The sequence below is a fragment of the Staurois parvus genome, unplaced genomic scaffold (genome assembly GCF_062004578.1).
Source record: "Staurois parvus isolate SC_StPar_1 unplaced genomic scaffold, SC_StPar_1.0 ptg000155l, whole genome shotgun sequence".
In the NCBI taxonomy this organism is placed as follows: domain Eukaryota; kingdom Metazoa; phylum Chordata; class Amphibia; order Anura; family Ranidae; genus Staurois; species Staurois parvus.
In genome coordinates, this window is record NW_028317951.1 from 4787715 (window position 1) to 4800729 (window position 13015).

A 13015-nucleotide genomic window follows, 5' to 3' on the forward strand; every position below is an offset into this window, starting at 1 on the left:
GATAGGTGGCAGTGATTGGCATTGACAGGTGGCACTGATGGGGATACACTGATCCAGGGGCGGACTGACCATTTGGAAACTCGGGCACTGCCCGAGGGCCCAGGGTCAGTGGGGGGCCCCATGAGATGCCCCTGGTACCTTTTTCATAGGCTTTTTTGAGTTTGGGCAAGGACACAGGGGCCCCATGATCCCCTATTGCCCGGGGGCCCCATGAGTTGTTAGTCCGCCCCTGCACTGATCATCAGGGCACTGATCATCAGTGCCCTGATGATCAGTGTAGATGTATCCTCTGAGGAATGCCGTGCCGCTTACCGGCTCTCCTCTCCGCACGCACTGTCAGCCTGAGGAGAAGACTGCCGATAACCGGAATTTCCTTGTTTACATGCGATCAGCTATGATCGGACACAGCCGATCACATGACATATCCTGTGTCATCTGCTCTTTACTGGGATTAGTGATCTGCTGTGTCCCAGGGACACAGCGCACCACCGATCGCCACGTCGCACGCTCCCGGGGGGGTGCGCATGCGCAGTTAGAGTGAGAGGACATCATATGACGTCCTCCCAGAACGAGAGAGACGCCGCCTGCCCTTTATTTCCTTATATGGTGGGCGGGAGGCAGTTAAAGGATACGTTCACCTTTGGGAACATGTTAAATGTTCCACTCGTTTTTAGGTTTGAACATGTAACCTGTTCCCATTGCTGCAGCTACCGTCTGCTGCACTCTCTCCCTGTGACAGCAGTATGGGGAGAAGTTCCCTGTACCAGCTGTCACTTTTTGAAAACAACATGGCCATGCGGACTCTGCCCACTCGGCAGCATCATTCATTCACAGTCCTGCGAATGAATGAAGTACTGTACAAGTCCCTTCGCGGCTGTCGGCTTGTAGTTCTCAATGAACTACCACGGTGCTATTGAGCTCTGGGAAAAGTGAATATTAAGTGGTCTATGGTAGGCTTTACACAGCACTTTGGCTTTGCCCTAAATAACCAAGTTTACAGTGTCTTCCCATTGTTATGTACAGTATGTCTGCAACATGTGCACTGTGGTGCTGCAACCATTAAAGAGCCCTGTCCTCATTATTTAGGTTTCACAACATGTTTCTTCTTTTCATTAGTCCATCATGTCCAGCCCACAGCCCAGAGGGCCAAGCTTTTCCTTTGCAGAGGTTGACTAAAGGGGTAGAGTTGTCCGCAGTAGCTATAATCTCTAGCAATACCAGTGATGTCCCTTTTCCCCAGCCCACTGGATCTCTCCATCGTCTGCGGCCTCCATGCAAATGCAGCAGCACAGTCCTACTTCAACACCGCAGCTGGCTTAGCAACTGCAGCGATTCTAACTCAGCAGCATCCTCCAAAAGTCACCTCTCACTCTAGACCTGAGACTGCCCCAAGCCCTAGCTTCTTCATTCCTTTTCCTCCTCTCTCCACAGCACACCATTCTCCTGGGATTTGTAGTCCCATACAGTTCATCTACTTAATAGAGGCTTTCTCATGGAGACTCCATCCCCCACAGTTCTTAGAAGCGCTCAGCACTCCCCTTCCCTGCTGCTCCTGGGCAGGATCTTTCTCTCCCAGGCTGCCCTACAGCCTATCACAGGGTCCTCTGTATCCTGGACAGTCGGCAGGGCTCTCCTCTGGTGGCTGCAATCACAGCTCTGCCACATTACATCTGTGTTCTCTCTCCCCCTCTGCCCCTAGAGCGGTTCCTCTGCCCACTGGCGGCAGAGGAGAGGTGACAGCTGCAGTGTGTGATCAGCTTTCACAGCTGTCACTGTCTAGTCCAAGTGGCTACAGCCCCTGGCGGTGATGCAGACCATACTACATATGTTTTCTGGAAGAGGCAGTAAAATGGACTATTTAATAGTAAATGTAAACAACACAGGCAGTTTTTCTGTTAAAAAATGTCATGCCTTGCGGCCCTTTTGCATTAACATACATAGTATATAACTACAATGATATATGACATGTTCAACAGAAAGTTCCAGACATGACTCAGTGGATTTCATTCTTCTTCCTGTACAATGTTCCATAAGACCATTGTGATTCATGCTCACCCATGGTTCACCCAGGACCTGGTAATTTCTTTAAATGACTTAGTCAGACCCCCACAGCCACACTAATTTCAGACAGACCTTCTTCTTCCACATATCTGATCAGACTCCTATCAGGTTCATACATAGTTCAGTCAGTCCTCCATATCTTTACCATGCCTACTACGTGTACAACTCTGCAACAGAACTGCAAATCCTATTTTTTCAGCACTACATATAGGAAGTATGGATGATCAGAGTGATTTCACAATAAAATTACTGATTTTGTGGAACCATAAATTTCACTCTGCGAGCTGCTTAAGTATACTTTGCTTGGAAGAAAAGGATCATGTAATGTTTTTCTTTATTTAGAGGGTTTGGAGTGTTTAATACTGATGTGTACCATAAGTACAAAGGTCAAAATTTTGCAGGCTATGGTATTTTATAACACACTCCATATATGGGAAAGTTGAACAATGGAAAAGTAAGACAGCAAAACTATTGATGCCTTTGAAGTATGATGATGGTAAAGAATTTGACAAATACCATAGACAGCAAGGAAAAACAAATAGATCCTTCAACAAATCAAGCTGAGTATTCCCCTAGAAGCCCAGAGAATTAGACAGAAGCTGCCTTACTTTGAACATATTGGGGTTCATTTCCTTAAACTGGGGAGTGCAAAATCTAATGCAGCTCTGCATAGAAACCAATCTTCTTCCACTTTTTTTTGTCAAAACCAGCAAGCTAAAGTTAGAAGCTGATTTGCACTCTCCAGTTTTAGTAAATCAACCCTATTCTGAGAACTGTTTCACTGGAAAAGACAATTATGCTTGTGGATGGATACAATCACAGAAATTTTGAATATGCCATTGGGAATATAATTTTTCACATCAAGGAGTCAACATCAACTTGCTGGTGCTTCTTGGCAAGTCTAGGCCAGACGCTCTTTAGACTCCAGCAACTATAGGAATACAGCCCAGAAGGGAAAAAGGGAAAATTCCTGCTTCTTTCCATCCCCTAAACTTACCGAGGTCTGAAGGCCTGGGAAGAGAGTCAGATGTTTCATCTGACTGTGCCATGATCAGTGCCATGTTCATAGGGCAAAAGCCCATTGGGGAAGCATTTACTATTTCTCCCAGTATGCACCACTAGGTACACCAAGCTTGTAGATTGGCTAGATGATTAAACATGTATAACACAGAATGACACTTTTCTAGCATACTCTGCAGGAGCAAGCTCAAACAGCTAGTGCAATGGAGAATACGTTCTATGCTTAGAAATCAGTTCTACGGAGTTACAGATTCCAGCTGTTGGAATTCCATGCATGGTGTATTTTTACATAGTTACATTGGTCCAAGCTGGAAAAAAGTGATTATGTAAAAATGTATCATGCCTGGAATTATTTTGTAACAAAAACACTATATGCTACACTTTAAATATTTTTTTCACTTCTTTGAAGAAAAGGAAAAAAAATGAGGGACTATGAGGGACTAGTACAAGAACACATTCAGCATAGTTGAAAGAAGCCTCTGTAACCCTCAGCAGAAATTTAACTGCTTCCGGACAGCCGTACGTATTTATACATCCTCATAGGAAAGCGGCAATATTATGCAGCTGCAGCCATGAGCATCGTATCATTTTTTTAAAGCTAGCTATAGGATTACCTGTAGAAGTGATCCAAGAGTCTCTACAGCTGCCCAATAACGTCTACATGGTGCAGAAGGAGTCCCCCACCATTCCTGGGCTGTCCAGTGTGATTGGGGAGCCAAGAACCACTGCTTTCTGTTTGTCCAGCTGAGTACAGAGGAGAAGGAGGTACTGTACATCCATACCCACAACTCTGTAAGAAATGAAACCAGAAGTGATTAGGGTTTTGTCACTTCTGGTTTCAGTTTATTTGCAAGTCTTTTCTGGCTTGTAAAGCATCTGATCAAACTGATCTCAGTTTGATCAGATGCTTTTGAGGGCAGAGGAGGGACCCCAGATCTCTCCATAAAGAGTACCTGTCACTGCCTATGCTATCACAAGGGATGTTGTTCATCCCTTGCGCTAGCAATGAAGTTGATTAAAAAAACACATTGAAAGGGACAATGTAAAAATACATAAGTAAAATAAATAAATCAATTTTAAAAGTTTATAAAGCACCCCTGCCTCCTGTGCTCACATGTAAATTCCAATACTCATATACTGTAGGTCCCGCACGCATAAACAGTGATCGTACCACCCGGGCTGAGACAAAGGGTGGCTGCCCTGGATGCCATGGTTTACTGTGGGGATGGGGGCACCTTCCTTCTGTTACAGGACTGAGAGGCGTAGTGACAGCAACAGTGATTTTGACAAGCAAGTGACTGCTGGGCGTAGTATCCCCTAAGTTTGCACATCAAGAATGGGGGGGCACAGTTTGGCATCTTTTCCCTGGTCACTGGATGACCTTGTCCCAGCACTGCGTACCACACATGTTCTGTATCCTTGCGAATATTAGAATGAGAGCAAATTATCCTAGTACCAGACCTCACGTTTAAACTGGTAACCTGTAAAGGTTGTTAAAGCATTTCCTGTGGATAATTTAATGTACCGTAGTTTGTCATTATTCCATATGAATGTGCAAATTGGGTATTATATTGTGTTTGTGAGCACTAAAATTAATTAAACTTTTTTTTTTTTTTAAATTGTATTCAATAAAGTTCTGCTCAAATATTGTGTGATATAACATAATGTAACAGCCGTTATTTTATTCTTCAGGGCCTTTGCTTTGAGAAGATATTTAATGTTTGGGGTTTCTAAGTAATTTTCTAGCAAAAAATTAAGATTTTTATATGTAGAGAAATGTCGGAACTGGCCAGGGCTGTGGATGAAAAAAAATTGCTTCCTTAGCCCCTTCACGCCTGCGGCTCCCGGCCCTTTAAGGGGTTTTTGATGCCGGGAGGTGGGTCATGTGACCACCTTGATTGGCTGTCATGGCTGCCACATGATCGGAAAGGTCCCGATCGCAAGGAAAGATCGGGACCTTTCCGTGGGACACCGACACATGCGCAGGGCGCGCGCTCTCAGTACATGTTTGTTTACAAATGGTACGCAAATATGCGGCCACTTGGCCTCAAGGCCCAGCCACCAAGAGGCCACATATTTGTGTACCGTTGGCGTGAAGAGGTTAAAAACCACCACAAACCAACTTAATTTTGCCTTCCCAAGGAAAGGTTTACTTTATTACAATCAAAAGCATTGTGCCATGTGCATGCTTGGTATCTGTTTACTGACTCTGGTGCATAGTGATAAAAATTCATCATAAACATCACAGTAGCCCTGTTTACCAAAACACCTAAAGAAAGAACTAAGTCCATATAATCCCATGGTTACCAATCATATTAATATTAATTCAGTTATTGTTTGTGAGTGAAAATCTTCTCCTTTACCACGTGAGGCAACAATGAAATGCGTGCCTCCACCACAGAGCTTCCTAACTGTTCATGTTACTATGGCCATTATAGGAACACTTCCCAAAACCTTGAATTGTGTTCCAGATGTGCGGCTGAAGAACAAAGAGGTGATATGAGAAGTTATTTTGAGATCTAAAGGGTTCCCAAGATACAGTAGGTCCTCACCTTGCCTCATGCCAGGACCAACCCTGTGTGAGAGCTCCTGCATACCACAATAAGTTGAGTTGTGATTCTTCCTGTAACTGGAATGTGTGGATTCTATTTTGAGGCTCTAGCCTTATGTCTTCAGGGAAGTATTTTCCTTCCAAAGTCCTTACAAATAGCTGTATTGATGCAACAGTCACCTTTAATAAATAAAACTGCCATGCATCTACAGTAAATCTGTTTTTTCTTGATGAGCCCAGCATAAATGACATTCTTTTCACAGGATACAGTTTGCTGCTAACACTGATGTTCTATTTGCAGTAACCAAGGCTAAATAATGATCAAACTAAAAATAAAAGACCACTCTCTGAAAAGTTTACATTGTGATACCTGCAAGCAATACATACATACAATGAGAGTATTCAGTATATGAATTAGTTTTTTATTGTAACTGCCTTCAGCTATATTTTTCTTGATGTACATACAGACTAAGCTGCTCGACAAAGATTGCCATGACAGGCGTTGAGACATCCCATAACACTGCTGGGGGTGTTTTACAAGGGTCACCTTTTATTCCTGTAGTTTTAACCTTAAAGCCCATCTATGGGCAAATATCGCCCCCTTCTTCCCCCCATCACCCATTTACATTAAAAAGAATCCTCCCGCACTATTTCGTATCTCTTGCTGGCACCTCTTCTGGAACCGCAGATGTCATCCTACCACTACATTCTTCCGAAACCTCAGAGGATCCCGCCACTGGATAGCGAATGGGAAGCACGATGTGGGCATCGAAAGAAAGACCCGCTATATAGTCAAGACTCATCAGCTTTTAACAAAAGTGTTTCAGTTTTTCTTAAAGTGTTACTAAACCCACAACAGTAAAAATCAGTCTGTATATACAGTAAAGCATGCTTGTTATACTCACTGTGGAACCTAAGGGGTTAATCCTCTGCATTGTGTAAAAATGCTGTTTTATCCTGTCTTCTCTGATCCCCCCTTCTTCCATTGTTCCCCTTATCTTCTGATAAGACATATCATATGGAGACACTCTGCACATGCTCAGTTTGGTGTGTATTGCTAGAGAGGTTTTTTTTTTTCTTGGGAGAGTGCATGTGATCAGCACAGGGCCAATCAGCACTTGCCAGACAGAGGTCAGGGGTTCTGCACCCTCCTAGAGCAGAAAGAAAAGTCCTCCTACAAGCTTTAACCAGTGCTGTGCTGGACACTGTTGGAAGTCACACGACTGCTCTAACTGCTGATGAGAAAAGGTATTTATCAGTTTATATTTACTAAAATAATTGCACTTCCATGTTCTGTGAGCTGTGGGAGACCAGATATAGTAAATGCAGGGTCCTGGGTTTAGTAACACTTTAAAACCCATTACTTTTGCTGAATAACTTCATCTGCATTAAAAAACATATTTAAAAGTGGTGATATCAACATCTAAATTATCCAGGTTATGAGAAAAAAGTGTCGTTTTTTAACAAATTTTAAGCTAGAGACTACAGTTTCAATCATTTTCAGTTGTTTTTTTATACTAATTGCAAGGTAGTGATACATTTAAGTGTCTCAATTCACCAATTATTAGGCAACAGGAAGTAAGTACTTGGTAGTCTTGCTGGTGCACATAAAAATATATACACACTCACCGGCCACTTTATTAGGTTCACCTGTTCAATTGCTTGCTAACACAAACTGCTGATCAGCCAATCACATGGCAGCAGCTCAATGCCTTTAGGCTTCTAGACGTGGTGAAGACAACTTGCTGAAGTTCAAATCGAGCATCAGAATGGGGAAGAAAGGGGATCTAAGTGACTTTGAAAGTGGCATGGTTGTTGGTGCCAGACGAGCTGGTCTAAATATTTAAAAAAAACTGCTGATCTACTGGGATTTTCACACACAGCCATCTCTAGGGTTTACAGAGAATGGTCCAAAAAAAAAGAAAATATCCAGTAAGAGTCAGAGGTCAAAAGACAATGGAGGCTACAATTTGCACACGCTTACCAAAATTGGAAATAGAAGATTATAAAAACGTTGCCTGGTCTGATGTGTCTCAATTTCAGCTGTGACATTCAGATGGTAGGGTCAGAATTTGGCATAAACAGCATGAAAGCATGGATCCATCCTGCCTTGTATCAATGGTTCAGGCTGGTGGTGGTATCATGTGTGGGGGGTATTTTCTTGGCACTAGCAAGGCGTACCTAATAAAGTGGCCCTTGAGTGTATATGCAATATATATGTGTGTGTGTGTGTCTATTTGTAAATAATTTGTGCATTTTTAAGAGTCAGGTAATGTGAAATATCCCAGCAGCCAACATGCTCAACACCACCTCAAGGCAGCTCTACACCAAGATGTCTTACAGCTATGCTGTGAATAGAAGAGTAACCTAAGTGGTAAATAGATGTGAACTGTACACACAGATGAATGAATTAGGGGGGGTACATGAGCCAGAAGGGGGACACTTCCGCTCCCTCTCCTCTAAGGGCTCGTTCACACTTGACTGTTTTACCAACGCTTGCCAAACGCCCCTAGAGCGTTTTTTTTAACGCTCGGCAAACGCCGCATGTTTAGCGGCGGTTGCTAGGCATTTGCCGAGCGTTAAAAATGCCCCGCAAACGCCTATAATGAAGTTTGAATGGTGTTACCGCTCCGCAAACGCCCCGCAACCGTGTCGCAACCGCACCGCAAACTCCGGCCGGGCGTTTGCGGAGCAGCACCATAGACGAGAATATGAGGCTTCAACACCTGACTCGACCATAGGCGTCCATTTTGCTCCCGTTAGAACAGCACTATGTGCTGCAATGTGCAGAATTGTCCGAGGCGTTTGGGAAGCGGTAAAAACGTTTCCCAAATGCCTCTCTGCCGCCTGCACACAACGCTAGTGTGAACGTAGCCTAACTGAAACACAACCCATATGGGTTTTCAGTTGGATAAAAGCAGTCCACAAATGAGCAGGGAATGCTAGGCTTTCTTATTATAAAGCCCAGCATGCTCTGCCAAGTGTCATAGAGGCACCCTGAATTATATAGTTATTAGCAAAATAAAGGTTTTATACAAATTATGTATTTAAAATAATTTAAAAAGATCCATTTATAAATCTGTAAAAAATAATAAAAGATAAATATTGACCATAAACTACCTTGACATTTGTATCTGCATCATTAAGAGGGTTTGAGTACTAATCTTTTCTTCAATGGGAAAAGACAACAAGGATGGGTCCCATAATAGGCTTTAACGCCATCATCACCATTTCTTCTCCACTTCCTATAAACAGGTCCCTGAGTGTATAGTTGATGATAAAATATATATTTCTGATATCATTGCACCTTTTCTTGCCAATATAACAAAATGATAAGTCAGCAACTCCTGGGCAGCATAACTGATGTGCTTAGCATTATGTTTTACAAAAAGGCACGTCCTGTAGTGATGTTGTCCCAGAGCTTACTATGCAACATGTACTGAAGCCTGGATATTATTTTTACTTATTTCTTATTTATTACAGGTATTTATATAGCATCAACAATTTAGGCAGAGCTTTACCTATATATTACATTCACATCAGTCACTGTCCTCAAGGAGCTTACAATCTAAGGTATATGACTGCTACACTTCTGGAAAGAAACTCCTCTCATACACCTATAAAACAATAGTACTAAGCTAATAAAATTCTAAGGGAAGGAAAACTGACTGTGTTGCCTTTTGCAGTCAATTGGATGATATCTTTCCCTCTTAAAGCACAGGTTAAAGTTCCATACCAACTGGTTTCAGGAACACAAACACTTCCCTTTCCTCAAGAGCTTTGTATGGATTATTTTAAGTAACCACAAAAATAATAATGTCTCTCATCTCTTAATCATTAAAAGAAGTTTGAAAAAAAAGATGTAGGAAAGAAAGAAAGTAAATCAGTTTCTCTATTTGATAAAATATCCAAAGGGCACAGTGAATGTTGGGTTTTGTTATAAATAACAGCATACTGAAATCATGCTTAGGAAGCTCATGAATGTATTATTACCATGTCCTAAGAGAGACTGTGGTTTGGTGCAGCAGTCCCAGAAATAATTATTTCTCTTAATTCTATGGTGTCCGATACATTCATTATTTCTTGTTTGTGTTAACCCTCTCACTGCGGCCAAGGATATGGTTCTGATGGAAAGACACTGCCATTCTCCCTGCCTAGCTTCCACTGTATACACAGGAAATGATCACGGCATAGTATTGATAGAATATGGAATGGGCTCCAAATATTTCATGTCTGAGCTCACATCAGTGAAGTTATCTTGGAGGAATGCAGAATTGTACTCAGAAAGGAGTATAATTCAACCCAACTCCCAGTCTTCTGGGACAGTGATGTGTCATGTTCGGAATGTGGGAAACCAAGTTGGTGGCAAGGTGCTGACTTCATTCATATATTGAAATGATCTATTGTTTGTGTCAATTACTCATGAAATACTATAATAAATCATGATTTAATCATTCTGTTAGGACTCGCTGTGCTACGTGATAGGTTTGATTAAATATATAATCCTGTATATTTAAAACCCAACTTCACTTTTTAGATAACAATTAACAATAAAAAATAATTTTATATAGATATCAATGCTGTGCCCACCTCAATGTCAATCATTACCTTCAATCACAATTCTTATATGTGTACAAAATATGACACCACTATGTGAACCTATACAAATTCAATAGCATAGAACATTCTCCACCTTAATTATGTGAATAATAACATAAACAAAACCCAAATATACTAAAATAAAAATGAAAAGTGTTGATAATGTGTCAATATTCATACATCTCAATGTTTCTTGCACCAATATATAACTGCATTTTAGTGTCCCAATATGTATAATACTCTCAGTCTCTTAGTAATTATATGAGTAATAAAATTCTTCTACATCCAAACACTTCCTCATATATTCCACCACTTGTGTTCTGATGATATTATGCGTAGTCACTCCCACCACCATTCATTTATGTGCTCACCTCAAATGGTGGACCTGCCACTTTTCAGGTCAAATAACACTTTCCCCTCCTTGGGGCTACTTTCAGGTTCCAGCCAGTTGAAGCCTCACTTGGATAGCCTCTTCCTGTTGCCAGTTTATAAAACTTTCACGTATATGGATGTATGGCTCTTTAAAACATCAAAATTCCTCCCTGTAATAAATTTACAAAATAGAGGGGTCCCCCATGGTGTAGTATGTTTTTAAAATCACTGTATTAGCTTAAAAATGCACTAACATTAGATTTAAAAAAAAATTGCAAGTAATACAAACAGCGGGGTCACGGCTCCCGCATCACTTCCAGTTGACATTGAGGTGAGCGCAGTATTGCTATATATATTATTTTTTCTGTATGGGTTATGGGAACAAAATGTTTGCTTGCAGCCACCTTCTAGTATTTTATTTGTTATTTTAATTGTTATGTATTGTAAATTCACATTGATTTATCACAGACATTGATCGATACGTAGGTATTTATTAATAGGTAGTGCAGGATTCTCAGTCTATATCACTTTTAATAAAAAATTATTGTCCAGAATATTTAAAAATTATAATAATAAAAAAAAAACCTTCCTCTCCTCCTTTTACGGTTCAGTTTAGTTCTCAGTTTAAGACCCCTTTCACACGGGCGTTCCGTATGTCCATTTTTCATCTGTCCGTTTAGGGATGAAAAACGGACCCCCATGTATTAGGGACATGCGGATGTAAATGGATAAACATTTTTTTACATCCGTTAATGTCTGTTAACATCTGGTTTTTTTCAACGGAAGAAAACCCTATTTTTCTTCCGCAAAAAAAAGCAAAACGGACAAAAACAGATGTAAACAGATGAAAACGGATGAAAAATGGATGTAAACCAATGTTAACAGATGAAAAACGAATATAAACAGATGAAAAACTAATGAAAAAACAGATGGGAAAAAAAGATGTAAACAAATTAAAAAATGGATGTAAACTCATCCATTTTTTCTTTGAAAAAACGTGACTGAACTGAAGAAAAAAAACGAAACGCCCGTGTGAAAAGACCCTTAGGCTAGGTTCACACGTATGCAGTTTGCATTTGAGCTGTTTCTGCATTGTGTTTTTGCACCTGCAATTTTGACGCATTTTTGATGTGTTTTGCATTTTTTTTTCTTGTTGCTAGGCAGATTTAAAACGCAAAACGTATCAAAAATGTGGCAAAAACGCACTACATGCTTTTTTGCAGTGTTTCCATTGAAGTCTATAGAACCAAAAACGCAACTTTTTGCATCCAAAAAAGTTTCTGACCCATTCCAAAAAATGCACCGGGTGAAAACACGGAGTTGTGAACGTGTCCCATAGGAAATCATGTTAAATGGACTGTACTGCGTTTCTGCAAAACGCTGTGGAAACCGCTTTGGTGTGAACCTAGGTCTGTACTGTATGCTTCTGGACTCCTTGACTCCACCAGTGCTAGCCTGCCCATGGCCTGGACCATGGAGCCACACAATGGACTTCTGGAATAATTTTTTTTCATTGTGCATGATCTTATTTTTACTGGAAGTTTGACATACCATCACCTATACCCTCCTGCTTGGGTGATCAGCTGTTAAATTCTTCTTTGAAAATCTTTAACAAAAAATATTGTACCAGAAAAATAAAAAAAAGTAGTTTGGGCTGCAATACTCATCTCTTTCTCAGCATCCTAGATCCAGATATGGTTCCCTTCTGGGTTCAGTGAGGAATAGTGTCATCCAACCCACTTCCTATGAGCCCAGACCATCATGGACATGTCACTTGTAGGCTCATTAGCAAACAAGCCGGGGTCAGATATTTGTGGACAGCTCGTTAATCACGCGTCATTACAAGAGGAAAGACCTGTGACATTACCAGACTAGCCTGAAAACCGCAGGAAAAACGGTATGTATAAAGAGATTAATAAAAAGAAAAATGGGGTGATTGGGGCTTCAGGAAGTGGGATAAAGAAGTTGAGTCTGGTTTTAAAAATGCTTGATATGTTTTACCATCTTGCAGAAGATCCAGCAATTAACATAACAATTGGGTTTTCTATCAATTCAAATATAAGACCATTTCTAAGAGGTTGCTAGGAGCTTCTGTGCTTTTAACATTGTTCTCTGCCTTATATGATGACTGTACTTGTTCACACCAAATGCTTTCTGGGGGGGTAGGGGGTAGTTAGTAAACTAATGCACAGTCAAATCAATGTTTTCCAAACACACTAGTTAACACCATTGTGTTCAGTTCCAACGTTTTCAAAAAAAGTACTATAATATGCATTTTCAACTGAACGCACATAACGCACAATATATGCATTTATATGCACCAGAACGCACATAAACGTGAGAGAGATCCTAAGATTCTCCGCACAAATGCACACACCAAACAACAGAGAAGCCCAAAGGAGAAGCAGAGAG